Source organism: Panthera pardus, unplaced genomic scaffold, assembly GCF_024362965.1.
Source record: "Panthera pardus isolate Hobbes unplaced genomic scaffold, ASM2436296v1 HiC_scaffold_10, whole genome shotgun sequence".
Classification (NCBI taxonomy): domain Eukaryota; kingdom Metazoa; phylum Chordata; class Mammalia; order Carnivora; family Felidae; genus Panthera; species Panthera pardus.
The window spans coordinates 97348383-97375144 of NW_026526655.1; the positions used below are offsets into that span (position 1 = coordinate 97348383).

The 26762-nt window shown below is 45.5% G+C and overlaps 1 protein-coding gene across 1 annotated transcript in view; it reads right to left on the reverse strand.

The window, feature by feature from the left end:
- The window catches only part of GPR39 (G protein-coupled receptor 39), a 192739-nt gene that overhangs the window by 160001 nt on the left and 5976 nt on the right, over nucleotides 1–26762 (reverse strand). The gene's annotated exons all lie outside the window — the stretch shown is intronic.

Below are 26762 nucleotides of genomic sequence, written 5' to 3' on the forward strand. Positions count from 1 at the left end.
AGGGCAATGGGAGCCCTGAAAGGTCCGTGCCATAAGCTACCAGCAGCAAGCTGACAGACCAGATTCTGCCATGGATCCTCTCTGCCTGGACCTTCTTTCTTTTTCAACTGTCTGAGTCAGCCCAGCTACTTCCACCCTACAGATTATAAAGAGCCTCCATATCAGGAGGTGCTCCGTATCAGGAGGTGCTGAGAGGTTTAGGGAAAGAAGACAAGTAGAGGAAATGGCGGGGGGTGGGGGGTAAGCAGGGAAGAAGTGACATCACACTGGGCCCCTAGTAAAGGTGAGAAAATAATTCCAAAGATCCTCTACATTTTACACAGAAGGTGGACAGAAAATGATAATAAATGCCAATCATGTAGGCCTGGTGAAAAGCACTTAGAAAAAAAAAAGGATCAGTGCTTCATTAAAAACACACTTGTTCTCAGGAACTGAGGAACAAAGATGATGAGAACTGAAATAGAATGGTTTTGAAAAGTAAAAATAACAGAAAAAGGCTGGTGAGAAGCCCTCATATCCAAGATAAACATGTGGAATTTCAAACAGCTCCATTAAGAAAGGGAGGGGCCACATGTTTTGTTGGGGAGGAAGGACGTTTGCTGGAACCGTGTGCGTAGTGATGACTGCCCCGGCTACAGTCACTGCCCACCTGTTACTACTCAGAAACTCAATCACTTATTTTGACTATTTACTGCTCGACTTGGACTGAAAGAAGAGGGTTTAATACCATCTAAGGTGGTATGTGAAAAGCTGCCATCAGCAAACTGCCTGGAGGTGGGGGGTGTTGCAGAGAACAGGCTGGGAGAGGTAAAGTTTTGTTTTGTTTTTCACTGAAATTTGGATCAGCCCAGATGACAAGGGGCTGACCTCCCATTTCACCACAAGGGGACCAAAAAGGTGTCTGGAGCTGCACCGTCTGGACAGAAAGGATGAGAAATCAATTTCAGATTCCTTGGGTGAGATTTTGCCACATGATTAAAGAAAAGAATGATTCTCTCACAGTGCATTTAGAGGTGAGTTGGTTGTAGTAGGCATGAAATGGAAGAGCCATGGCAGTTTTTTGACTTAATGAAATACGAAATACAGTATCCGGAGGTTGTTAAACGTTTTCATCTGGTGAGTGCCTGCATTAGCAGACATCCTCTAGATGTCATGAGAAAGATAAATGTCATGAGAAAGATGTGACACAGGAACAAGGGATGACAGAGACTTGCCACGTCGCTGGATTGCAGCAGGCCTGGTATTCGCTATGAGTTAGGACAGAAAGTCAGGATGCCGGGTGCATGTGACAAGCCCCCAAGGGTCAGCACCCAGCCACCTGTCAACAAATCTGATCTCCTCCGTGGAGCACATCTTCATGGACAGAAGGCCCCCTTTGCTTCTGTATGTGCCTAAGCAAAACCCCAGATCCCAAACAAAACTTTAGAGAAAGCCTTCCCTGCCTTTTTCTTCCTGCCATCAATTACCTCCTGCTTGGCTAAGATTCAAAACCATCCACCCTGCACACAGCTTACCGTCTATGTTAGCATGACTGCACTATTTCACTGTCATAGTTACGATTTGACTATTCCAGGAGACTCCTGCTTAGGCACATAATGATTGTTCATCACAGGAATTTCCAGAAGGACCCATCAACTTTTCCACAGAAAGCATTCATCAACAGCTTACATCCTAGAATTCTTGGGATCCCTTGCTTCCAATATCCTCGCCTTGCTGTTTCCACCAATCCTGAATGGTTACATGGGGATCCTTAGCCATCCCTATTAAATCTTCCCATTGACGGTGCCTGGGTGGCTTAGTCAGTTAAGCGTCAGACTTCAACTCAGGTCATGGTCTCGTGGTTTGTGAGTTTGAGCCCTTCATCAGGCTCTGTGGTGACAGCTCAAAGCCTGGAGCCTGCTTCAGATTCTGTATCTCCCCCTCTCTCTGCCCCTCCCCCACTCACACTCTGTCTCTCAATAATAAATAAACGTTTAAAAAATTTTTTTAAATCTTCCCATTGAAAGATCTAGATCTGCTTTAGGCCAAACTTCCAACTCTTAGCACATTTCAACCATGACTTTCTGTTCTTAGATGCCACCAAAGCTATGAAGGCTTTGTTCTCCCATACTGCACAAATAGTAAACATAGCTTTGTCTTATCAACAGATTGCATTCTGTTGGTGATATTTGGAGAGCTGGCACTCAACAAAAGGAATCAAAGAGGGCACCTGGGTAGCTCAGTCAATTAAGCATCCAATTCTTGATTGTGGCTCAGGTTATGATCTCATGGTTGGTGAGATCAAGCCCCACATCAGCCTCTGCACTGACAGCATGGACCCTGCTTGGGATTCTCGCTCTACCTCTCTTTCTGCCCCTCCCTGGTTCATTCTCCCTGTCTCTCTCTCTCTCTCTCTCTCTCTCTCTCTCTCTCTCTCTCTCTCTCCCTGTCTCTCTCTCAGAATAAATAAGCATTTTTTAAAAGGAATCAAAGGACTAATAGCTTTATCAAAAAGCCACACTCTTTTTACTCTTACATTCTAAAGATTTTTTTCATGAATTCTTCCCAGTGACTCCAATTGTGGGAAAATATTTTGGAACACCTGCACCAGTGCCCAGAGAAGGCTCTGAAAGAAGTCTCCTATCCTCAAGCCACTTGCAGTTCTAACTGGGACATGTATTCAGTCAATTATTATAATACTAGCCTTTGGAGAAATTCATGAACATGGACTGTGGTCAGACCACAGCTGAGCATCTTCATAAGCAAGAGCGTGGGGAGCAGACTTCAGCAAAATGACAGACAAGAATGAGGCATTAAGAAATTAAAACCACATGTTGTCGGCCACAAAGCCCTACTGAAAATGTCAGCCAGACCCTCTATGTTCCATTCAGATTTCAGATGAAACAATGCTCTTTGCTCCTGGGTATTGCATACATTTACCTTAATCTTCTAATAGCTAGGAGGCCCTAGAAGGACAGACTCCTTTTTAATTATCACTACCTTCGTATGGGCAGAATCTACTGTGCCCAGGACTCAGGAGCTGCTGGGAAATATTTCACAACTGACTAGAGGGATGGGCTGGGTGAGGACTTAGGTATGGAGACCAGATCAAGGGTTGCTGCAACAGGCTGGCTACTCGGATTCTGCTGCTGAGCAATGTGCACCCGGGGCTGCAAAATTCATCACCTTCTTCCACCAGGCCATACAAGGACTTTATCTGTTTCACGCATTTCCCTTGTCTGCCCAACATTGTTCATATAGCCCGTGGCACCAGGATCTCTCCTCACAAATGGAATGTATACTCAGGCCTAAACAAGTTGCTTTGAGTCTTGGTGCCATTATATTCACTGTGCTAGAAAAACATCTGCTCCTCCCACATGCCACTGCCCTCCCTGCCTCCACACCACACCATCAGCACCCCCCATTCTACCTCCACCCCAACCCTCCACTCCACTCTATCCCACCTCTGCCCCCATCCCACCTCTATCACTGGCCCCTACTCTACCTCCATCGCTCTTCCATTCCTGCCCCCACCCTACCTTCATTCCTGCTACCCCACTCCTACTTCTCTTTAAACTTGGCGTCTGGGTGTCTCCGTTGGTTAAGGGTCAGACTTCAGCTCAGGTCATGATCTCAGGGTTTGTGAGTTTGCGCCCTGCATGGGGCTCTCTGCTGTCAGTGCAAAGCCCACTTTGGATCCTCTGTCTCTGTCTCTTCCCCTCCCACCCCCCTTTCGAAAATAAATAAACTTGAAAAAATATAAGAATGAACTTAGCCTTGGCAGCATCTCCTCCAAGAAGGCTTCCAGGACCCAGGTGGAAACCACAAAACCCTTTATCTGGGGGAATCCTGGCATCGCTGAACCCTAAGTTCCACGAGGCAGAGACTGTTACCCACTTTGTTCTCTCCTGTACCCCAGCACCTTGCACAGTACTTGGTGCACAGCAGAAAATCAAAAGACACGCTGAGCGAATGAGTGCTTCCATGGCACCTTGCCAAGGCCCTGTGTTAGCACTTTTTGTTCAGTCTTCACAGTCCGTTCCGAATTGCAGCATCTGGTCTATATGTGTGTCTGTCCCATTGAACCAGAAAAAGATAGAAGGTAGAGGCCATGTCTTAGTGAACGTGCGCCTCTGAGGCCCCACACATTTCTGGCACAAACAGCATGCTCAACAACAGCTGAGCGAATGAAACGCTGAGTACAGTGTGTCAGCACGGGGCCAGGCACCTAATACAGATTTCAGCCTAGGGTTTCCCATGCCAATTAAGAAAATCTTGAAAACGTGATTTAAAAATCGGTTTTAATCCACTAACCCTTCCCTATTATTTCAAGACTTGCCCACATGTTTCTCTCATGAGTCCTATCTCTGCACTCCCTTGCTTTCCTAAAGCAGCCCCCACCACTCCTGGCTTGCCTTGCCTCCCCCACACTTTCCTGAATGATGCCTACAGCTACATAAATGTTTGTGGGAGAGACTATGCCACACAATTCTGAGGCTCCTCTTGACCAGTGACCATCACTTCTCATCAGTACAGGGGGCCGTCCTCAACTGGTATCTATCTGGTACAAACACAGCAGTGGCTACTTTTTAACCCAGAAGTGTCTAGAAGGCAGACCATTAGAGTGCAGACCTCATTTCCCCATAGGATGAGTGTTGCATTGAAGAGTTACATTTCAAGGTTGTTCATTCTGAGAATGAATTAGTAAAAAAATAAATCACAGGTATGACCAACAATTTGTCATAGAAGCAAAGACACAACAATAAATCTCTGTATTGCGTTTAAAAGCCTCATAAAACAATGAAAGAAAAGACCTAGAAAACAGGCTTAAATGTCCAATGCACGTCAATTATATGGGGGTTCATACACCAAGGTTAAGTCCATTATATCATAAAATTTTACCTAAAAGAAATATGACAACTCTGATACGTACCTTTATTAGTGAACCTTGATTGCCAAATCAGTTTCCTGGCCAAGTTGAAATCAGCAGGGCTTTTTGTTTTGTTTAAAAAAATTCTTTTTAATGCTTATTTATTTTTGAGAGAGAGAGACAGAGGGAAAGTGGGGGAAGGGCAGAGAGAGGGGGAGACACAGAATCGGAAGTAGGCATCAGGTTCTGAGCTGTCAGCTCAGGGCCGGATGTGGGGCTCAAACTCACAAACCGAGAGATCATGACCTGAGTTTAAAAGTCGGGAGTTTAACCAACTGAGCCACCCAGGTGCCCCAAATCAGCAGGGGTTTTAAGGAGTGACTGGGAAGCCACAGGGCTAATAAAAACTCAAAGCTCTATAAGGGATATGAACTAGTCCCCTCTTTTACTCTCACATTTCCATCTAACAAAAAAGAGATCTAAAATCATCCCACTGTATTATGCAGATTCTAAAAATGGAAATTGTGGGGACCACAGGAACACAGTAAAAATATATGATAACATATAACACAAACAAAGAAAATATAAATAACATGCACACGCTGATTGGAATAATGCAATCATGTGTGTGTGTGTGTGTGTGTGTGTGTGTGTGTGTGTGTGTTAATACATCACAATGAAACCAATGTGTCAGGATGATGAATCAAGAATGATTTTCAAATGACAGTTTTATCATTTATCTTTTTAGGATTTTTTAATGTTTATTTGTTTTTTAGAGAGAGAGAGACAGAGTGTGAGTGGAGGAGGGGCAGAGAGAGAGGAAGAGACAGAATCCGAAGCAGGCTCCAGGCTCACCGCTGTCAGCACAGAGCCTGATGTGGGGCTCGAACCCACGGACTGCGAGATCATGACCTGAGCTGAAGTCAGACGCTTAACTGACTGAGCCACCCAGGTGCCCCGACAGTTTTGTCATTTAAAAAAAATGCAGTAGTGTCATCCAATTTCAAAAAGGGACTGAGAAGTGGATTGCTGGCATCATTAAACGGACCTGAGAGTTGTAACCCATGAGCTGAGGGCAAGTTATCTGGTTCCCAGTAAGGGAGACATGCCACCCAGTGATTTTGTCCTTCTTTAATGAAGACTGACTCAACATTTGTTCACTGACGCGTCGCGATATTCCATGTTGCTTCTAATCTGGAAGGGCCCCTGCTACTCTGAACTAAATTACAAGGACGGCAAAAGAAACTGGAGATACGAAGCCATTCTCTCCTCCTTCATGACACTCCCAGCTGATAGCTCTGGGCACTTCATCAATGTACATCTTTGAAACAATTACCAGGCCTAACAAGTTTTCTAAAGCAACTGCAAAATGCCCTCTCTCTCCATTCCACAAGTAGGCATAATCCAGACTCTAGCAAATGGACGGTTTTTAGCAGCCTCACTAGATCACAGTGTTAGAGGAGCATCTCATAGCCCTACCCACTAGGAACTAACAGAATTGAACTATTTGCCATGAGATGAGAGAATAATTGAATAGTTTGAGTGATTCTGGCTTGGCGTCAGTCCAAGAGTACAAATGGAAGCCTACATAAATATTTAAGTTGTGAGTCAAGCTGCCAAATTATTCAATAAAATGTGTTCTCTCTTCCTTCCTTGACCAATACACCTTCATAAAGATGGTATTTTAAATGTGTTTAAGGTTTTTTTTACAGGGCTGCAAGTTGCAAAATATCAAAGATGAACAAATTTACTGATCATTACACATGTCTGTGTGTTCTGTTAATACTTCAGCAATGCTGAATGAGCATAAATAATTCATAAATTATACATTTGTTTCATACAACTTATGTTCCCTCATTTCAGCAAAAATGCTAATTATGTTGTTAAAAATCAAGTGTTTTACAGAAGAAATGACAGGTGCTGGCAAGGATGTGGAGAAAGGGGAACTCTCTCACAGTGCTGGTGGGAATGCAAACTGGTGCAGCCACTCTGAAAAACAGTGTGGAGGTTCCTCAAAAAGTTAAAACCAGAACTAATTTACGATCCAGTAATCGCACTGCTAGGTATTCGCTTATGCAAAGGGATGCATGCACGCTGATGTTTATAGCAGCATTACTTACCATAGCCTCTTGGAAGCAGCCCCGTGTTCATCAATAAATGAATGGCTAAGGGAGATGTCAAGAAAATACACATAATGTTAAAACACTTAATTTTTTTTTTAAGTTTTTCTTTTAATTCCAGCTAGTCAACACAGTGTTTTATTAGTTTCAGGTGCAGTGACTCAACAATTCCACACAACACCTGATGCTCATCACAAGTGCCTTCCTTAATCCCCATCCCCCACCCACCTACCTCCCCTCTGGTAACCATCAGTTTGTTCTCTATAGTTAAGAGTCTACTTCTTGTTTTGCCTCTCTCTTTCCTTTCTTCCTCTTTGCTCATTTGTTTTGTTTCCTAAATTCCACATATGAGTGAAATCACATGCTATTTGTCTTTCTCTGACTGGCTTATTTTGCTTAGCATTATACTCTCTAGCCCCATCCATAATGTTGCAGTTAGCAAGATTTCACTTTTTATGGATGAATAATATTCCGTTACATATATCTCACATCTTTACCCATTCATCTAACGATGGACACTTGGGCTGCTTCCATAATTCAGATGTTGTAGATAATGCTGCTATAAGTATCAGGGTGCATGTATCCCTTTGAATTAGTCTTTTTGTATTCTTTGGGTAAACACCTAGTAGTGTGATTGCTGGATCATGGAGCTGGGTGTTCTATTTTTAACTTTTTGAGGAACCTCCGTACTGTTCCCCGGAATGGCTGCACCAGTTGGCATTCCCACCATCATATGCAAGATGGTTCATTTTTCTCCACATCCTCACCAACACTTGGTTCTTGTGTTTTTGATTTTAGCCATTCTGACAGGTGTAAGAGGGATATCTCATTGCAGTTTTGATCTGCATTTTCCTGATGATGAGTGATGCTGGGCATGTTTTCATGTGTCTGGCCATCTGTATGTCTTCTTTGGCATATTGATGATTTTAAATAAAAGTTACTTAAGAAACAGTCAGCACAAGGACACCCAAACCCTCCTCTGTCCCCCTGAAAGCAGGAAACAAACCTCCCATATGAAAAATACCTTCCCTACACTGACAAGTAAAAAGACAGAGATAGGAACTCTAAAGCTAAGAAATCTGTAATACACCAAACTTGTCACTTTTTCACTAATCTACTACCTCAGCCCAAATTCCACTTAGAGTTCCTTACTAACTAAATTTCACAAACACCTGTTTTCCTTCTCTTGTAAATTATCCATAAATTTCTTATCTCTTTATGTAAAACATATAAAAACTGCCTGCCTTGGTCATTTCTTTTGGTCTCATTTCACTATTAGGGCTCTGTGTGCAAGTGATAAATCTCTGGGGGGTTTTTTCCTCCCATTTACCTGTCTCATGTGAATTTAGTTCTAAGTCCAGCTAGAAGACCCTGAAGGTAGAGGAAGATTTCTCCCTCCCCTACAGTTCTTTTTTTTTTTTAATGTTTATTTATTTATTCTGAAAGAGAGAGCACACACACAGGTGAGGGGCAAAGAGAAAGGGGGAGAGAGGCACAGCCTGACATGGGGCTTGATCTCATGAACCATGACATCATGACCTGAGCAGAAATCAACAGTCAGAAGTTTAACTGCCTGAGCCACCCAGGCACCCTCCCCTGCCTTTCTTAGTTACCATATGCAACCGTTGGGGATCCAGGAGTACCTCTGCTACCACAAATTGGAAGAGAAAGAGAAGCAAGAAAATGGGCGGTCAGCACTACTAGAAAACCAGTATTCATCACGCAAAAATCCACTGCATCTGTTCTATATGAGAGGAGAAATTTGACAAGATAATTAATTTGTTTTTTCCTCTTACTTAAACACTTCTGCCACTCAAATCTTCCCTGCACTCCAAAGCAGCGTCTGACTCTTGCAGTGGTAAAACCCAAAAACCTTCACAGCATTCACACAGGCTCACCTGCTTTCAAGGACACAGGGCAAGAGCTGAGGGAAAGCATTTCCCTGGGACCTGAGCAGTGGTAATCGTGGTCAAGAGAACACATGTTTAAAGTGATGGGTCATGAAACAAGTTCTAAGTGGCAGAGTAAACACTCTGTGTTTACTGAGTTTGTGTGTATATTTGTGATTCTAAAGCACAACTCAGGGCTGGAGCCCCTCAGACCCACACACAAAGACCAAAGTGCAGAATTTCCATGCCCCTGAGACATGGAGTGAGTTTGACATGACATCTGGGAATCAACACTGGTCTCAATGGGCTCCTGTCACCAAGGGCCTCCAAGGGCCCACACTGAGCGCAATTTTAGTGTTTTCACAATTTGTAGTTTTCTGTTTATTTCTTCTACCCACCCATTTTGCCTGCTTTCTGAATGAACAATCACAAGATCTGTTCCTGCAGGAAGGGAAACGTGGTTGCACTTACTGAAAGAAGGTAATTTGATTTCCAGTGTGGGACCTTTGTGACTTCAAGAGAAATTGGGGCCACACTGGCCTTTTGCCTTTACACTGATTTTAGGGCCTAGTCTCCAAATAAGAGATAACTCCACCACGAAGGAGAAACACCCCGGTAGCAGGTATGATGGGGACTGAAGCAAAATACTATCAAGAGCAGGTACAAATTCATTCATGAGCTTGAGTCAGAGCAAAGGGTAAATGATCCTCTCTGTCTGAAGAGTCTCCTTCCAGGGCCAGACCTTGGAGAAGCTGAGTCTTAGCTCATTAAGACACAGAAAATTCCCTTTGGCAGGGAGGGTACTGACATCCCCCTAAAGTCATAGTCACATGTAAATTCAAATGAAATGAGTTGATTTCCTTCCAACACCTAGCACAATGGATGAACTGAAGAAATGGAAGCTTGGAGCTGATGAAGAAGAGGAAGAAAATGAGGCAATTCAGGTGTCTTAACACTTCCATGTATCAGAGCCCACCCTGGTACCCCTACACAGCTCCCTCAGTGTAAAGCACCAACCCCAGCATTTCACCACATTGGTTTCTTAAGGACAGTTATCTCCCCCACTTGAAGGACATTGCAACGCTTATTCTTCCTGGTATTCTCAGTTCCTTCTATGGTAGGTATTCAATAAATATCTTCTGTCTAAAAAAAGTGCATTCATGCACGAAAAGAAGGTCTCAACTGGCAAATGAGTCCAGTTTTTAAACCAAGGCTTTATAAACTAACTTGTGGAATGCCACATATTTGCAAGGAGGGAACTGCCTGCCTGACCACCATACCACACAGGGTCTAGCTTCCAAGTCACTTATATACACTTCTCATTTCTAGTACTGGAAGCTGCTGGGTAGAACTGAGGGTGGGGGTGGGGGTTGGAGGGCAGGCGGTATTCCCGTCACTTTGAGGTCCAGAGTAGAGGTTATCAAGAAATGGGAACACTGTACTTATTTTTGGAAAGAATCAAGAAATGAAGAATAGTGATAATCACTCAAGACAGGCTTATTACAAGCTAAAGATGAGCCTGCCTGGACTTTTAATTGAAATAGTAATGGCTGTTTGCTGAGGCCTTCACTCACATAGACAAAAGGCAGAGAGCAGAGTGTCCTTCAGAGGGACAAAGAGGGCAGGCCAGACGGACCGTCAGTTCTGAGCACTCCCATGCCCTACGGTTGCTGAAACCCACCCTATCCAGGGCGTGAGTGCCTCTCATCTCCATTCTGGTCCCAGCCAGACACTTTCATCTCTGTCTCTCTAATGACAGACCTATGATTATTTCTTTTAAACCCCAATGACTGAAAAGGTTTCAAACCCGAATATGCTCTAAAGTACTTAAGCTGTGTTCACTATTAATCCCTTCCTCACCATTGACCTGACATCAGTCACCATTAAACTCTGTTAACTGGTAGATCTCTTTCTTGTGCCCATCAAGCCATTAATCCAAGTACCGGGCTGGCATTTACTTGCCTACTTCTGGAACTCACATTAATGTCAAGGGCATCTCCACTTGCTATTCCCCTTCCCTCTACCAATCTCTCACCCAGCTCACCACGCTCCTCCCCTCAGAAGCCAGGCAGGCCTCTCAGCTCACACCCCCAGTGAGGGGCAGAAAGAAAACTGGAGCCCAGAAACCCACGCTCCTCACTCAGCAACCCCTTGGCCCTGTCTAGCCAAGAACCACAGCTCAGCCTATTGTGGAGCAGGTGGAAGCGGCTTTACAGAACTTTCTGTTACAACACTACTCGCTGTAATTAGCCACTGCCAGAAAACGATCACCAGCCCTTCACCTCACATTTCTTCCAGGGATGGCAGCAGCAATAGAACTCTGTCCTTTGGAGAAGGCTGGGGTTTGTGACTTGCCATCAGCACAGTGGGTCTCAGAGCTGTTTCCCTACAAGTAAGCCTGAGCCTCAGGGACCCGCCTGTTTTGGTGCCATGTTTTGGTGCAGCCCCCAAACCTTGACCATGCATCCTGAGCTCCCATTCCTTCCTAGACAAACGTGTGAAACAGCCTGATGCAGCCGAACAGGGCTGCCCGTGGCAAGCTGGAGGCAGCTCATGCTATCTGGTGGTAGTCAAGTTCTTTAACAAATGCACAGATAAACACTGGGCCCAACAAACAAAGCTTATCCTGGCCACCTCTCGTCTCTACACTGTGTTTTGTGAGATGTGCTTCAGGACTTGGAAAAATGGATGAACACTCTGTATTCCCTGGAATTAAAAAAAAAAAAAAAATTACTTCTCTCTTCAGAGCCATCTAAGCCTGTATCAGAATGAAACCACTTCAGGAATGAGCCCCCAAACAATCATCAGAAGCAAATTGAAGTGTTTCTCCCAAAAGCATCCCTTTTATGGAAGACATTCAATCAGGATGTTTCTTCAACTTTCTGTTCTAAGTGGTGGCGTTTTTCTATATGGAAAAGACAAGGACAATCTCAGACCCATCCAAAGGTATCTAATCTTCCTGTAACAAAAGTCCCACCATTGTCAAGTATAGCCGTGTCTGAGCCACCTGCACAGGACAACTCTCTATTTTCAACAGAGCTGTTAAAGTAATCTGTCCTCCTTCACCGCCATTTGCTAAAAGCCCCTTGGCATATTGTCTCAGTGTGTCTGAAAGGCCATCTCTATCCACAATACTTTTATTTTGAGCCGCACATTAGCTTGTCATCAAGATGCCATTAGTAAAACACACACACACACACACACACACACACACACACACACACACACACACACCAAGTAGCCACTCACCTTTGGTTTTCTCTTGATTTTTAAAATAAATGATGGGCCTGACTACATTATGATTTTCCAGGTTGAACTTCTTGTTTAAGATCAAATTTCACATTGCCTTCTTATTACAAATGGCCAGGTGAAGCATGAAGAGAAATCATGTTTGCAATTTGGCCTCCCAGGTTATTTATGTTGGAAAACTGGAAAGTTGTATCACGGGGGAATATTCTTATGAATGTTATTATAAATGGCATCACGGCTGTAGCCCAGCATTTTGGCATTTGGCACTAATCACTGATGTGCCACACGTCAAAAGAACTAAATATATACATGCTCAGTGCTACATATTAATGTGCCATGAGACAAAAGCAGGGGAATTCCTGACAGCCGTGCTGTGAGAAAATGAGCAATTACGTGCATATTTTCCCCTTCTCTCCAGTGCCCTTAGGTTGTGACAGAAGGACAGGAAGAATGAGTAAAGGGTGATTCAGAACTAAGTAAGGCCTTCAACATAAAACAACGATCATGCACTTTGGGGCCTAAGGCACAAGTTGGCCAACTTCTTTAAAGGGCCAGGTGGTACATATTTTAGCCTTTATAGGGCCACATAGTTGCTGTCACACATTCCTCCTTATTTTTCCCTACAGTTCTTTAAAAATGTAAAATTCAGGCTTATATTATAGGTCATGAACTACAAAACACAGGTCTTGCCCATGGGTTCGCTGAACCCTGGCCTCAGCAAATTACGTGGTTTTGTGCTAGTGACCTCGGGCCAAGAGGGCACACAGAACTCCAGAAGGAGCCCAGGATCCTCTTACTTGAGTCGGAGTTATGATCTGATTAGACATAAGCATGAATCAAACAAGACTGGTCGGACCTGGCGTATCTCTGTCCACCCCTCGAGTGCAGCCACGATCCTTCTGGCCAGAAACTGAAAATGCTCCTTCAGATTCAGCTCAAATGCTGCCTCCTCCAGGAAGTCTTCACAGACTATTACAGCATGCCCATTCCCTACTCCTGCCACATACCAGGTTCTCAGTATGTGGCAATACCGCTTGTGACAAAGGCTGCTCCCCTCCTCCTAACACTTTATGCGCCACCAAACACTTCCCTGTTCTCTCACTCAAACTTCGATTGTAGCCAGAGAAGAGAGGCTCTGAAAAGGCAAGCGTGTCATCCAAGGTCTCATTACTAGGAGGAGCCAAGCAGGACTTGAATCTGAGGCTCTGGCTCCCTTCACCTCTCAGCTGCCTCTGGTTCTCCCTTCCCCTGTCTGTCTGCCTTCCTGAGGGCTTGCGATTTCCTTTCAAGTCAGGACCCCTCCCAGACAGAGCCTGAGAAGTACGGGCCCAGCACATACTGGCTGCTCTGCGAAGACCTCGGTTTAATTTCGAGCTGAAGCCCAGGCACACAGGCTGAGAAGACACTAAAGACCCTTACAGTGCAAGGCAGGAGACGACAGTGAGGTGACCCCTGCTCACGCCCACCCACCCACAGGCCCAGGTACACTCCTGCAGACACAGAACGGTCATCCCCAGAGGCGATGCTGTGGGAGCAGCGCTGGGGCCACCCCTCACGCTTTCTGGCCTTCTCCGAGCCCCCACGCCCCCCACCACACACACCATGCGTCTCCCTTCCCAAGCCTGTTTCCACGAGCATGCACCAGGTGTATGGTATAGTGCAAAGCTTTTCAAAGTGTGGCTCAAGTCTTACCCGTGACCATAAAATCAGTTTAGTGGCTCAGGCTGGCATTTGTATTAACGAAATGAATAGAAAATACCAAACTGCGTTTCACATTGTCAAAGGTGGGTGAATACTGTCTGGTGAAAGTTCCATTTGCTGTGTGTGCAAGTGTACCCATGTGCATCTGTGTACTGTTTGCAGTATAAAAGCCCATGCAACTTTGTTTTACAGTTTGTTTGTTTGTTTGTTTGTTTTGAGAGAGAGAGAGAACACGAGCAGGGAAGGGGCAGAGAGAGGAGAGAGAGAATCCCAAGCAGACTCCGTGCTGTCAGCACAGAGCCCCATGCAGGGTTCCATCCCACCAACTGCGAGATCATGACCTGAACCAAAATCAAGAGTCTGATGCTTAACAGGCTAAGCCACCCAGCCGCTCCCAAAGAACTCTTAAGGAAGTGGGAACACCACAGGCTCTGGGGCCTGTCTCCCAGGGTCAAACCCACCTCTGCCCCTTAATTGCTGTGTGACCTTAGGCAGGTTCCTTAACCTCCCTGCATTTCAAGTTGCTTTTTCTGTAGAGTAAATTATTATACCCACCTCACAGGGTCTTTGTGAAAATTCAATGAGTATACAAAAGACTCTTACAATACCTGGCACATAGCGGCTCCTGGGTGATAGTCAGTTGAGTGTCAGTCTCTTGAACTTTGCTCAGGTCATGATCGCAGGGTTATGAGTTTAAGACCCTCATTGACCATCACATTGGGCCTGAAGACTTCTTTAAAAAAAAAAAAAAAAAAAAAGGAACACCTGGTACAAAGCGAGTACTCAAAAGACCACAAAGTTAGCTAACAGGATTAGCACACACAAGCATCCACATCACACTGCTGAAGGATGTGGGGTATTATCCCATCTGACAGATAGAAGTGAGGCCAGGAGAGATGTGTAAAGCAGAGAGTCAAACCTGCAGTCAGAGTTTCCACCTCTTCTCTACCCACAAGGCAGCATTATCTCCTATCACCAGAATTCCTTCCAGCCCAGGGGGCTCTTTACTAAGTTGAATATAATTGCAAATGTTACCTGCTACCAACATCCCACCATTTTGTGATAAGGATTGATGAGACACTGTCTGGAAAGTGCTCAGAGCGCCGTGCAGACAAGTGCAATATAAATTCAAAATGTCATTTTAACGTTCTCATTATTATTATTAGAATGGGCGAAATGGAGAGAACATGATTTCAGGGCTGCGAGTTTTAATGGGTGTCGGGAATGTGGATTCTGGGAACAATTGGTTACCACACAGCCTACATCTCAGATCAAGTAGCACGACGTAAGTAATGTCTAAGCCATCAACTTTGTTTATTTCACAATGAAAGTCATCTTTCCCTCCCCGGGGCAGAGTTTTTTTTCATGTTTTTGGAAATAAACCTCAGCTTGATGACACTCTTCCAAAAATTCATTTTGATATATTGATTGCCACGGCCAATAATGCTCTGGCCTTACAGGTGCGTGAAGAAAACATCAGCACATTCATTCATCAACAGCTCCCACCCAGAATGGGCTGCCAGGGCCTGAAGCTGCTCGTGTTCTTCCAGTAACTTCCCATGGAGTAAAGGTCAAAGGCAAACAATTTCTTAAGTGTAGGGAGCTTCTGAGCCTAAACCTCTCCAGCCGGGATGAGCACACAGCTAGGGCCACCTGAGAATGTTCCAGAAGCTCCTCAAAGTCATCAAGAGTCACTATTCCTTGGCTGCCACCTTTACTCTGTGGAAGGGAACTGAAAACATTTTTACATTGCATCCTGCAATGCTCTATAGTGGAATGAAACGCAAATGTCCACGCATCTTTACAGTGAAGAGGTGACTTCACAGATTTTCTACTCCATGGAGTGAAGACTAGAACCCAGATCCCCCTTTTGTGTTATTTCTGTGGAGACTCTTCAGACAAACTCCTCAAGTTCACCCCTTTCATCCCCTTCAGGCTTCCTCAAAGAGAAAAGCTGAGATGCACTGAAGAAGATAACACCAGCAGGCTAGCAAGAACTAAAAGAAAGTTCTTTCACGTCCTCAACCAGAATTCTTTCTGCACTACAAGGTCACTCTATTTTACTGAGGACCTACCTCATGCCAGGCTATGCCTTGGAGGCCTCCACATGCTTCCCACTGAAACTCAAATCAACCTTTGAGGTCAGAGTCTGTCCAACCTATGGATGAGGCAATTGAAGTTCTGAGCCACTTTGCCTAAGGTCACACCCACTTGTAAGTGATGGAAAGGGGATCGGAACATAGTTCTTTTGTCATGTCCCACAGCATTTCTTCATGGCTCAGGAGACTATGATCACATACCACGTTCAATTTACACTTTCTGCAACCCTTTGCCTCCTGTAGTAGACTGAGAAAGGTCCCCCAGAAAGCCACATCCTAATCCCTAGAGTCTGTGTTACCTGATAAAGAAAAAACATCTTCGCACATGTGATTAAGCTAAGGATCTTGAGCCAGAGAGATTATCCTGAATTAAGAGCATGGGCCATAATTCCTCAGATGTACCCATGGGAGAAGGAAAGAAAGAGAGACAGATGACCTATGCAGAGGAGAAGACAACGTGAAGATCCTGAAGACTGGAGTGAGGCGGCCACAGCCAAGGAGGTCAGCAACAACCAAACACTTGGAGGGCCAAGGGAGGGTCTCTCCCTCCCAGTCTCCAGAGGTCGAATGGCCTGTAGGCACCTTTGTTTTAGCCTGGTAAAACAGATTTCAGACTTCTGGCCTCCAGAACTGTGAGAGCACACATTTCTGCTGTTTTAAGCCACCAGGTTTGTGGCACTTGGTCACAGGAGCCATGGGAAACTAACACACCACTCTTGCCATCATCACACAACTCAAGATAGAGTACTTGAGCACTTACGGCCCCGTCCTCTGACTGTGAGGGCCACGGGCGCCTTCCTCCTGCCACCTGCTCTCTATATACAGCACATGTCCGACTCCCCGGAGAGGGCTCAGGGTGCTCGCCCACCCTGGAACCACCACCACGGGGACAGACCGTGAGACTGTGCTTGGGAGGGCAGCCTCCTTGCTTCTCAACTTGCTGGGATAGAAAACAGCAACTGGCCTGGTAATGGAATCTAGCTGATCTAAAAATCAAAGAATAATCAGCATTACCACATGAAACTAAAACATTTTCTAAACCAAATTCCTCACAAGTGGCTTTTTTCTTTCTTACATACTGCTTTGAATTTCCAGAAGGCAATGAATGCGCCTGTCTTACTCCCTACTTTGCATGGGAAATACACTTGACATCAAAGGTGGGATTTTACATCTGAAACAAGGAGCCTGGCTTAAGGCTGGCCTGGTATTCAGACATAATTGGGAAATTCCCCGAGGAAGCAGAGGGCACAGGTGACCTGGAGACACCACCAGAGACCTTTGTTTTCCAGGTCGAGGTTCAGATAGAAACTGATTTTGTGGTGACGACAAACCACAATCTAATACCTGGTCAGGAACCTGGGTGAATGAGTCAGGTTCCCAGGCAGGAAGCATGCCACGTGGATTTGGTATTAACCAGCCTCCCAGCAGCCACATTTAGGAACACAGAGGCTCTGCTGCTAGTCTCTGGGCTGTCCCTCCAGCTGGCTCACACACTAAGATGACCTGAGCCCTGGGAAACATTCCTAAAGACTCAACAAGGGGCAAGAGGAGGTACAGAGAGATAACCCACAAGAACAGAGTTCAGGAAGTCTATAGGGAGTGAAGAAACGCCACTATGATGATGCTAATCACCGAGCTTCATGAGGCCCTGCAGAGGGGGTGTGTTTTCTGCACCTGTCTCTGTCACTGGCTTTCCTGTGGGGACCACGCCTCTCATCGCATGCAGTCTTGCTGGCACTGTCCACCACGCTGTTCACCAGGGAGCACAGCAAAACCCTGGCCAGTCCAGGAAGAGTAACCTGTGGGAACCTGACCTTGGATGCAGCGACAAGACACAGGAGGATGCCTGAAGCTAGTCTCTCCGTGATGGTGGAGCCTGAGCAAGCTGTCCACGAACTTCTTTCCCCTGGATCCCCGAACAGTCTGGTTCTTTACCCCTTCTTCTGGCTCTGTGAACTACTCCTTACACTTCCACAAAACTCCTTTTTCCTTCAAGAAGAATCAGAATCAGGTTTTGTGGCTTGCAGCCAAAGAACCTTAGTGCAGCCACCAAAGTGGAGGTCTCTAGGCCCAGCCTGCTCTTCCAAACCCCTCATCCCCAGCTCTCAGTCCTGGCCCCACACAGGAATCACCTACAGAGATGATATAATACAAATGCCCGGGGACCCATCCCCAAAGGTTTTGAGGGACATGGTTTAACACCACACGTGATTCTAATGTGTAAGCACAGTTCACAACTACCACCCCTCATAACGCTTCAGGGGCAAACCTGCCCATTCACCATCATTAGAACCCACAGCACAAGGACCACTTCCATACCCACACCCCTCACATCGCCTCCCCTGCCTGCAACACACACCAGGGCTGCATTAGTCTTCTTGTAGTTCCTCCTGCCACTCCTCTTCTCTAAAGCCTTCTGTGGCTCCCCACTGCTTCTACTATGTAGCGTGAATCCTTTTCACTAGCTATCAACTTCCTTCCTATTTGACCCCACCTACTTTCCAATCTAGATTCACTATTCACTGCTCCCCTTTGGGCCCCCCACTGCAATCCAATTGTTCTATTACCTATAATCTGGACACGCAGAGTTCTTAGTGCAAACAACAAAGCTCATTCCAGTTTAAACTGGAAATGAAGTCATTGGGGTTTTTTGTTGTTATTGTTGTTATTAATGTTTGTTGTTGTTGTTGTTGTTGTTATTGTTGTTGTTGTTGTTGTTTTACATAAGCCCTGGGAGGGCCAGAGAATTGGGTATGCAACCAACAATCATATCAGGCTATCCCACCAAGATGCCAGTGGAGACCTTTCCACAGAGACACTGCCAACCCCTGGCCTGGGATGCTACCCTTATTTCTTTTGTCTTTGCTCTCTCTAAAAGCAACCTAGCTCTCAATATCACTTTGTCACACACTGGCCCTGTCCCCAAGGAGACTCCATATGGTTGCTGCTCCTTCCCATCACTCTCTTACAAAGGAGCATCTCATGCCAGTGCAGCTGACCTATGTGGCCCAGGCCATGTGCTGCACCCTAGCTGCAAGGGATGCTGGGAAAGCAAGTTTCTGACCACCACCTTTGGGAAGCAGTACTCAAAGAGAGGGAAATCCTCCAAACACAAGAAGGATATTCAAAAGCTGCTGGCTAGCCTAAAAGCAAGACAAATGTACCTCAGACTTGGCATTGTGGTTTCTTTCTTCCCATCCCTCACTGCCCATAAAAAGTCCCCCAGCTTGAATACATCTTCTTTTAAGAGCCCATATTTCTGCTCAGGGAAACAGCATGCACTTTGGAGTGAGATCCCAGCTCAAATCTCAATGGGTGATGACCTTGAGCAATTCTGAAAAGTGCATATAGTTCTACCCTCATGATGGTGATGTGATATACAGGCTGGCCAGTCCCCGTACTTGGTGCAGCCTTGGAAGCAGAATCCTTGAATCTTCATAGCCCATGAGGAAGGGGAAGCCTTCCCCACACTTTCCTGAGATTGAATTTTCACTATTCTACAATGGAGGCTAGGAGCCAGATTTAACTTTCCTTTTTTTTTTTTTTTAATTTTTTATGTTTATTTATTGTTGAGAGACAGACAGACAGACAGAGCATGTGAGCAGGAGAAGGGCAGAGAGAGAAGACACAGAATCTGAAGCAGGCTCCAGGATCTGAGCTGTCAGCACAGAGCCCTGCAGGCTCGAACCCATGAACCGTGAGATTATGACCTGAGCCAAAGTCTGATGCTTAACCGACTGAGCCACCCAGGCACCCCATTAAGTTTCTTTTTAAAAACAATGTGAAGTTTCTTGCAGCCAAGTGTCCTGCAGCAAATTCCTACCAGTCACAACTACACTGCAAGATGTTCATAGTTGTCATTACAAATGGTGAGGTTAGCCATTCTCAGCTCATCCTTCTCTGTTCCTTTTGAGTTAAAGAATCCCCTTCAAGCGTCATAGACGAGGGCTTCTCATACTTTCAATGTGCGGAGCAATCACAGGGTCCTGCTTATAATACAGATTGAAATTCAATCGGTATGGGGTGGGCCCAAAACTCAGTTTATTCTACAATTTCCCAGGTGATGTTGATGCTGCAAATCCATACACCATGCTGTGAATATCAGAATCATAGACAATATCTCTGGGGTGAGTGAAGTCCAATTAATTACCCTATTAAAAATTCCGGAACCAGCTTACTTGATAAATAGCCACTACCCACCCCCCTTCACCAAGGGTATTTTTAGGCTTCCTTCTATAAGGCTCTACCTCTACACCCTGATGCTCCAACTACAGAAATACTAAGTTCCTCGAAGGGGGTAATCAGTACCTTGATCTCTGTGGCCCAAATGATATCATGCACATCTTAGGCTTTCATAAATACTTGAATAAACCACCAAAATGAAACTCAAAGATCTGATAGGGGCAAGTCAGTCCAGGAAGGCTTCCCAGAGGAAGTAGGTCTTTCAATTGATTCGGTAGTGAGGAAACCCCAAGTCCAAGAAGGAAAACAGCCTGCTTCTGTGTACGTTTCCCTTATCCTCTGGAAAACAACCTTCAATCACCAAGGCCTCCCATTTGCCTCCCCTGTAGAGACAACTTGAACTTGAGAAACAGTGACAACCCATCAGCTATCCTTTAAATAAACAAAATACGCAGCTGTCATTTCCACACGATATTTAATCCTTCAGAATTGCAGCATATAAAAAGTAAACCCATAAATTTCCCAGAAAGCTTTGTTTCTGCTGAGTTTATCGTGTCCTCCAAAGAATAATAATACATAAACTCAACGACCAAATGACTTCAGCTCTGCCCAAACATCCCATGGATAGTGTTTTATTTCTAAGGTAATTTGGATGTTTTTCCCCCCTCACTAGAAAAAGAAGATGGCTTTTCTCTACAAGTTCAATGAACCTCATTGCTCCCAACTGGGCCTGACTCCCATTTCTGCATGCCTCGGGTTTCATAGCCAGTTAGACATTTAACAAGTACAATAGCAATCTGACACTGTACCCTTGCCTCCTGATCCCCATCTGTCAGATTCTGGTAACGCCACTGCTCTCCAAGTACCCAGCCACCCTTGAGATGTGTAAAGCAGTGTGATGAGGTATCTAAAAAGCCTCTGGCTGCCAGAATGGCTCTTAAACACAGGAAATACAAACAGGAAATGTTGTCAAGTTTTTCAATTGGCAGTAACTCTAATGTCAGAAAATGGTAAAGTTTGTCAGCCTGAGACATCTCTCTTATTCAGACTTGCCTTCAACAATGGGGTTGGCTTTCTCCCCCAAAACCCATTTGGAGCTAAATGACCAAGTATGTAGGCATTCTCTCCTCCAGTGAGGAAGGCTCCAGGAAGCAGCAAAGCTGCCCAGACACTCATTGATTCACCAAACATTTATTCAACACCTACTAAGTGCCAGCCTAGGGGGAAAAAGAGCTACCCAAAGGATGGTAATTAGATCAATCCACTACAGTCTTCCTCTTTGAGAACCAAGGTATCCAAGATTCCAAAAATCTAGCTGGTGGGACTCAAACCTATACATTCTCAATTCCCCAAATAAGAATCTAAAAGCCTAGTGAAAATTCTATGGTGCCCTGGAGCTTGGTAAACTTCCATTCACGGAGTGCTTCACAGAGGGTCAATCAATGGGAAGTGAGTCAATGAATGCTTGGGCCAAGGGTGCAGTTCTTGGAAGGTGAGACTTATCAAACATAAGTTTCTAGAGACTGGGCCTTTCTAGAAAGAAATAACTAAGGCAGGACATATGTTTACCTTGGAGCCCCTCTATCAGAGTTCAGGGAATGCGTTGTTGTTTTTTGACTGTTACATAATACATTAACACAAATTTAGTGGCTTAAAACAAATCTATTATCTCAGAGTTCTGTAGATCAGAACTCCAGACATGGCATGCCTGGGATCTCTGCTCAGGGTCTCAAGTTACTGGCCAGGCTAGTTCTTTTCTAGAGGCTCTTGGGGGAAATCCACCTGAGCTCATTCAGGTCCCCATTGCCATGCTGGCTCTCAGCTCCTCTGGGCCACCTACATTCCCTGCCAGGGGTCCCCTCAAGCTCCAAAGCCAGTGTGGAGAATTTCTTGCTCATCAAACCCTTCCTCTGCTTTAAATCTCTGACTTTTCCTGTCTCTGACCTCTAGACCCAGATTTAAAGGGTCACGTGACTTGACTAAGCCCATAAGGAAAATCTCCCTACTTTAAGGTGAACCAATCTGAGACCTCTTTACTTCTGCAAAATCCCTTCACGGTGCCACCTCAACGAGTAAGTGGGGCAAGTATGTGTACTCCAGGTCTAGGAACCTCTGGAGCCATCTGCGATTTCTGCCTACCCCAGGGAAGGAGAGGGAAAAGGCAGATAAAGTCACAGTGCCTCCCTGAGTATCACAGTTTATGTGGCTTCCCTCTTCTCCGGAGCAGCAGCCAGTGTCCGGGGATTTTATTCTCTAAACCTACAAAACAATGTACAGCCACTGTGTCCCCAGCCTCAGCCTCATAGGGAAGGTTGAAAAAATAGGAGTGTGCAACATCCCTGGTCCCATGGAGCTCCAAGGAGAGTCGGGAGACCACATCTATGCCCCCCTCTGAGAAATGTCTAACATGGCTCATCATTTGTAGGAAGATCAGTGCAGGAGGCTTCACAGAAGAAGCAAGGACTTGAGATTGTTGGTGAAGAACAGGCAGACCACCGCACCACAGAGATAGCTGGAGCTTCCGTGGCCTTGCTCAGCAGCCTGGAGCTGCCTCCCAACTGGAGCCAAAGCAATGCTGAGCAGTAGGGGCCTCTGTGCCAGGACGATGTGAGGAGCCGGGCGGAAGGAGAGTGGGTCTCTGGCTGTGGAGGTCTGCGACAGCAGCAAGACTGGCCAACACCAAGAGCCAGAGGTCTGGCTACCAGCAGGAAGGACTCACCGGTGACAGCGGCTCTACCAGGACTGTGGCCCAATGAAAGGGTTTCCTCTTTTTCAATCTGGGAACATGTCTGGGCCTACGTGTTGACTCGCAGTGCCGTGCAAGACATGCTGTCACCCCACCAGCGGCACCATAGATTTCACTCTACTGCCTTACTCCTTAATATCCTCCAATGGCTTCCAAGGAGGAATTTCGAGCCCTTAGCTAAGGTCTTCCCTGGCAGTGGCTGTGTGGTGGCTAATCAGCACACCAGGCCAAGCTGATGATACATTAAAGGAAGAGCTACATATTTCAGCAGCCCCTTTGCACCCATTGCAAAGGGTGAAAGAGGTCAAGCAATCTGGCTTCCGGACTGAACGCTGATCAACAATACCTCTGTACCAGGTAGTTCCTGCTTTTTGTCCCCCTTGGGGGAGAAGCCTCATGGCTCAGACAGGGGGCGGATGGCTACAAGTGCATGCAATTTAAGAGTAAAGAGAAAACATATGGGTTGAATATTTTTAAAATATTACCCCCACTGCACCCTCTTCCCCTTTATCCTGAGAACCCCCTTCTGAACAGGTGGCGAAAGGGCCTGCCAAGAGATAATTTTGAGAGCTGTCTCACTGCATTAACATCTTGTTAAACAGGGTTTAACAAGGACTGTTAAACATCACCCTAATCACTTTCATTTCATGGTTACTTCTGGCAGGTACATATGGTGAAAGCTGATACTCAGGGGCTGATTAACAGACTATTTCTTTGCTCAGGGGAGAGAAAATTTCACGTGTCCTCCATGATGGCCTGACTTTCTGGAAGCCTGGGAGGAATCGTATTCCTTTCAAAGAGAGCATCTTTCACTTCAGACTGACCAAATGTATTGTGTAGTGTGATACACTTCTATAGGAGCACCTGCCCAAGGGAAAACAGGACGCTGCTTCCCAATTCCAAGGCGAGGCTTGCTCATTTATGTATTCAGTCAACCAACACCCATTGAACATGTGCTGTGTGCGGGGGGGGCGGGGGGAGACGGGGAATGGGCACTATGCTGGGATGGAGGTGCAGTGTTGAGCAAAATATGAGAGCTCATATGCCCTCAAGAAATGAGAAGGCAGACAGACGTCAAACAAATAATCTCATAGAGCAAATTGTAAAAGAAAAATTAGAAAAAAAGAAAGTGAAGAAGAAAAATAAAAGTAACATTACAACTATGAGTCTTATTTGAAGGGTTAGTCAAGTCAGGGAGGATGGGCCAAGCTTCCTGGGGGCTGGTCTGAAGACATTAACTTTGAGGCCAGGTGGTAGGAAAGAGCATGACCATGATCTGTCTGAGGAACTGAAGAGAGCCCACTGGGGTGGAGCGATTAAGGGATGTTATGGACTGAAGCATGTACCCCCCAAAATACATATGTGGAAGCCCTAACCCCCACTGTGACTGTATATGGAAATGAGGCCTTCAGGGGGGTAATTAAGCTCAATGAGGTCATAAGGGTGGACCCCTAATCCAAGACAACTGGTGCCTTTATAAGAAGAGATACCAGAGGACTCTCTCTTTGCATGCACACAGGAAAAGCCAAGTGAGGACACAGTGAGAAGGTGACTATTTGCAAACCAAAGAAGTCTCACCAGAAAGCAACCCTACCAGCACCTTGATCTCAGATTTCTAACCTTCCAGAGCTGTGACAAAATAAATATCTACTGCTTAAGCCACTCAGCCTGTGGTATTTTGTCACAACACCCACACCTACAAATATAAGGGGAAAACTGTCCTCTGTAAAGGTGGAGAGGCGGCTGCCCATGAGGGGCTTCATGTTAAGGATTCTGATCCTTGACATAAGAGCCATGGGAAGCCGATCAGAGGTCTGAATTTAATGGGGTTGGGGAGGGGGGTGTCAACGAGGTCCCAGTGGCTGTGCAATGAATAACAGCCGCTCAGACAAGGGCAAGAGTCGATGCAGATATTCTTCCAGCCATGACGCACCAATTCTATGTCTCTCGTCCAGAGAGCACATGTGCTGGAAACAAGATAGGAGAGGCATTCCAGAAGCTCATGCCTCTCAAAGGCACTTGCCAAGGAAGGTGCTCACCAAACAGGGGGCCCAGGTGAGGCTGAACACTTGTCTATTTGCAGGAACTTTCAGCAGCAATGATGAGCACTCTTTCCTCCAGGGCAAAGAAACCAAGGAGTAGGGGTGGGGAGTTCGTTGGGTTGGCCCAGGGTTGCAGCACGGCAGGGGAGGTGGACAGAAGGAAAAGGCAGTGAGAGATGACAGTGTCATCCACGTGATCGGGGGACCTGGTCTATTGGGGCAGAATGGGGATCCTTGATTCCTAATTCAATATTCTTCCTCTGTGCTGTCTCCACTCACAAATGGCTTTTATTCTGAGTGGTTTTAGCATTAATAAGCTGAACACTTTGCTCAGTTGAGGCTTCTGCTGCCTTATTATACTGTGGCAGCCCCCATGAGGCGTGCAACTAAGACGGATGAACTGGCACGCTAATGAATAAGGACTGAGATTCCAATGTCCCCTTCCATGGGAACTATGCATCTCTCCAACGGAGAAATGAAATCTTTGAGACAGCCTGATTACAAAAATAAAGGAGCATTATTATATTTGTCTGCCAGGATGATCACAGGACACTTGCAATTTATGACAGATATCACAAATAGAAAAACACACATGAAATACTATTTATTACAGTCACATCTACACCAATAAATTCCCTTCTAGAATAGAGGGGGTAACCTGAATACTTGAGGCAAAACGTTTTCCTGAAATATCCAAATATTGGAGCCAAAATAATATCTCACATCTGAAAAGTCACTAAGTTAATTTTCGTGATATTTCCCTGCGAGACTGCACTGGCACAGGGCTTCACAGCAAAGAAATAGCCTTTGATAAGAAAATTAATGATATAAACGTGATTGTAAGATCAGTTTTTAAACTAGTCAAGAAAAAGCAACTACAGTTGACTCCTGTACAGTACAGAGGTTAGGGGCACCAACCCCCACCCAGTCAGAAATCTGCATTTAACTTTTGACTGCCCAGAAACTGAATTAATAGCCTACTTTTGACCAGAAGCCTTACCAATAACAAACACTTGATTGACACATATCTTGTATGTTATATGTATTACATACTATATTCTTACAATAAAGTAAGCTAGAGAAAAGAAAACACTATTAAGAAAATCATGGGGCACCTGGGTGGCTTAGTTGGTTAAGCGTCCAACTTCAGCTCAGGTCATGATCTCACAGTTCATGAGTTCCAGTCCCACATCGGACTCTGAGCTGACAGCTCAGAGCCTGGAGCCTGCTTCGGATTCTGTGTCTCCCTCTCTCTCTGCCCCTCCCCCGCTCATGCTCTGTCCTTCTCTCTCTCTCTCTCTCAAAAATAAACATTAAAAAAATTTTTAAAAGAAAAGAAAATCATAAGATGGAGGGGAGGGCACCTGGGTGTCTCAATTGGTTGAGCATCTGACTCTTGATTTCAGCTCAGGTCATGATCCCAGGGTTGTGGGATCAAGCCCTGAGTCGGGCTCTGTGCTGATCATGGAGCCTGCTTGGGATTCTCTCTCCCCTCCTGCCCCTCCCCCCACCTCTCTCTAAACTAACAAATAAAATCATAAGGAAGAGAAAATACACTTACAGTACTATACCGTAATTACTGAAAAAAAATCCACATAGAAATAGACCCTCTCAGTTCATGCCTGTGTTATTCAAGGGTCAGCTGTAGTTAAAATTTGTTTGGGGGGGCACCTGTGTGGCTCAGTCGGTTAAGCATCTGACTTCGGCTCAGGTCATGATCTCATAGTTTGTGAGGTCCAGCCCCGCGTGGGGCTCTGTGCTGACAGCTCAGAGCCTGGAGCCTGCTTCGGATTCTGTGTCTCCTTCTCTCTCTGCTCCTCCCTGACTTGTGCTCTGTCCCTGTCTCTCATAAATAAATAAATAAATAAAATTCGTTTTGCACCTC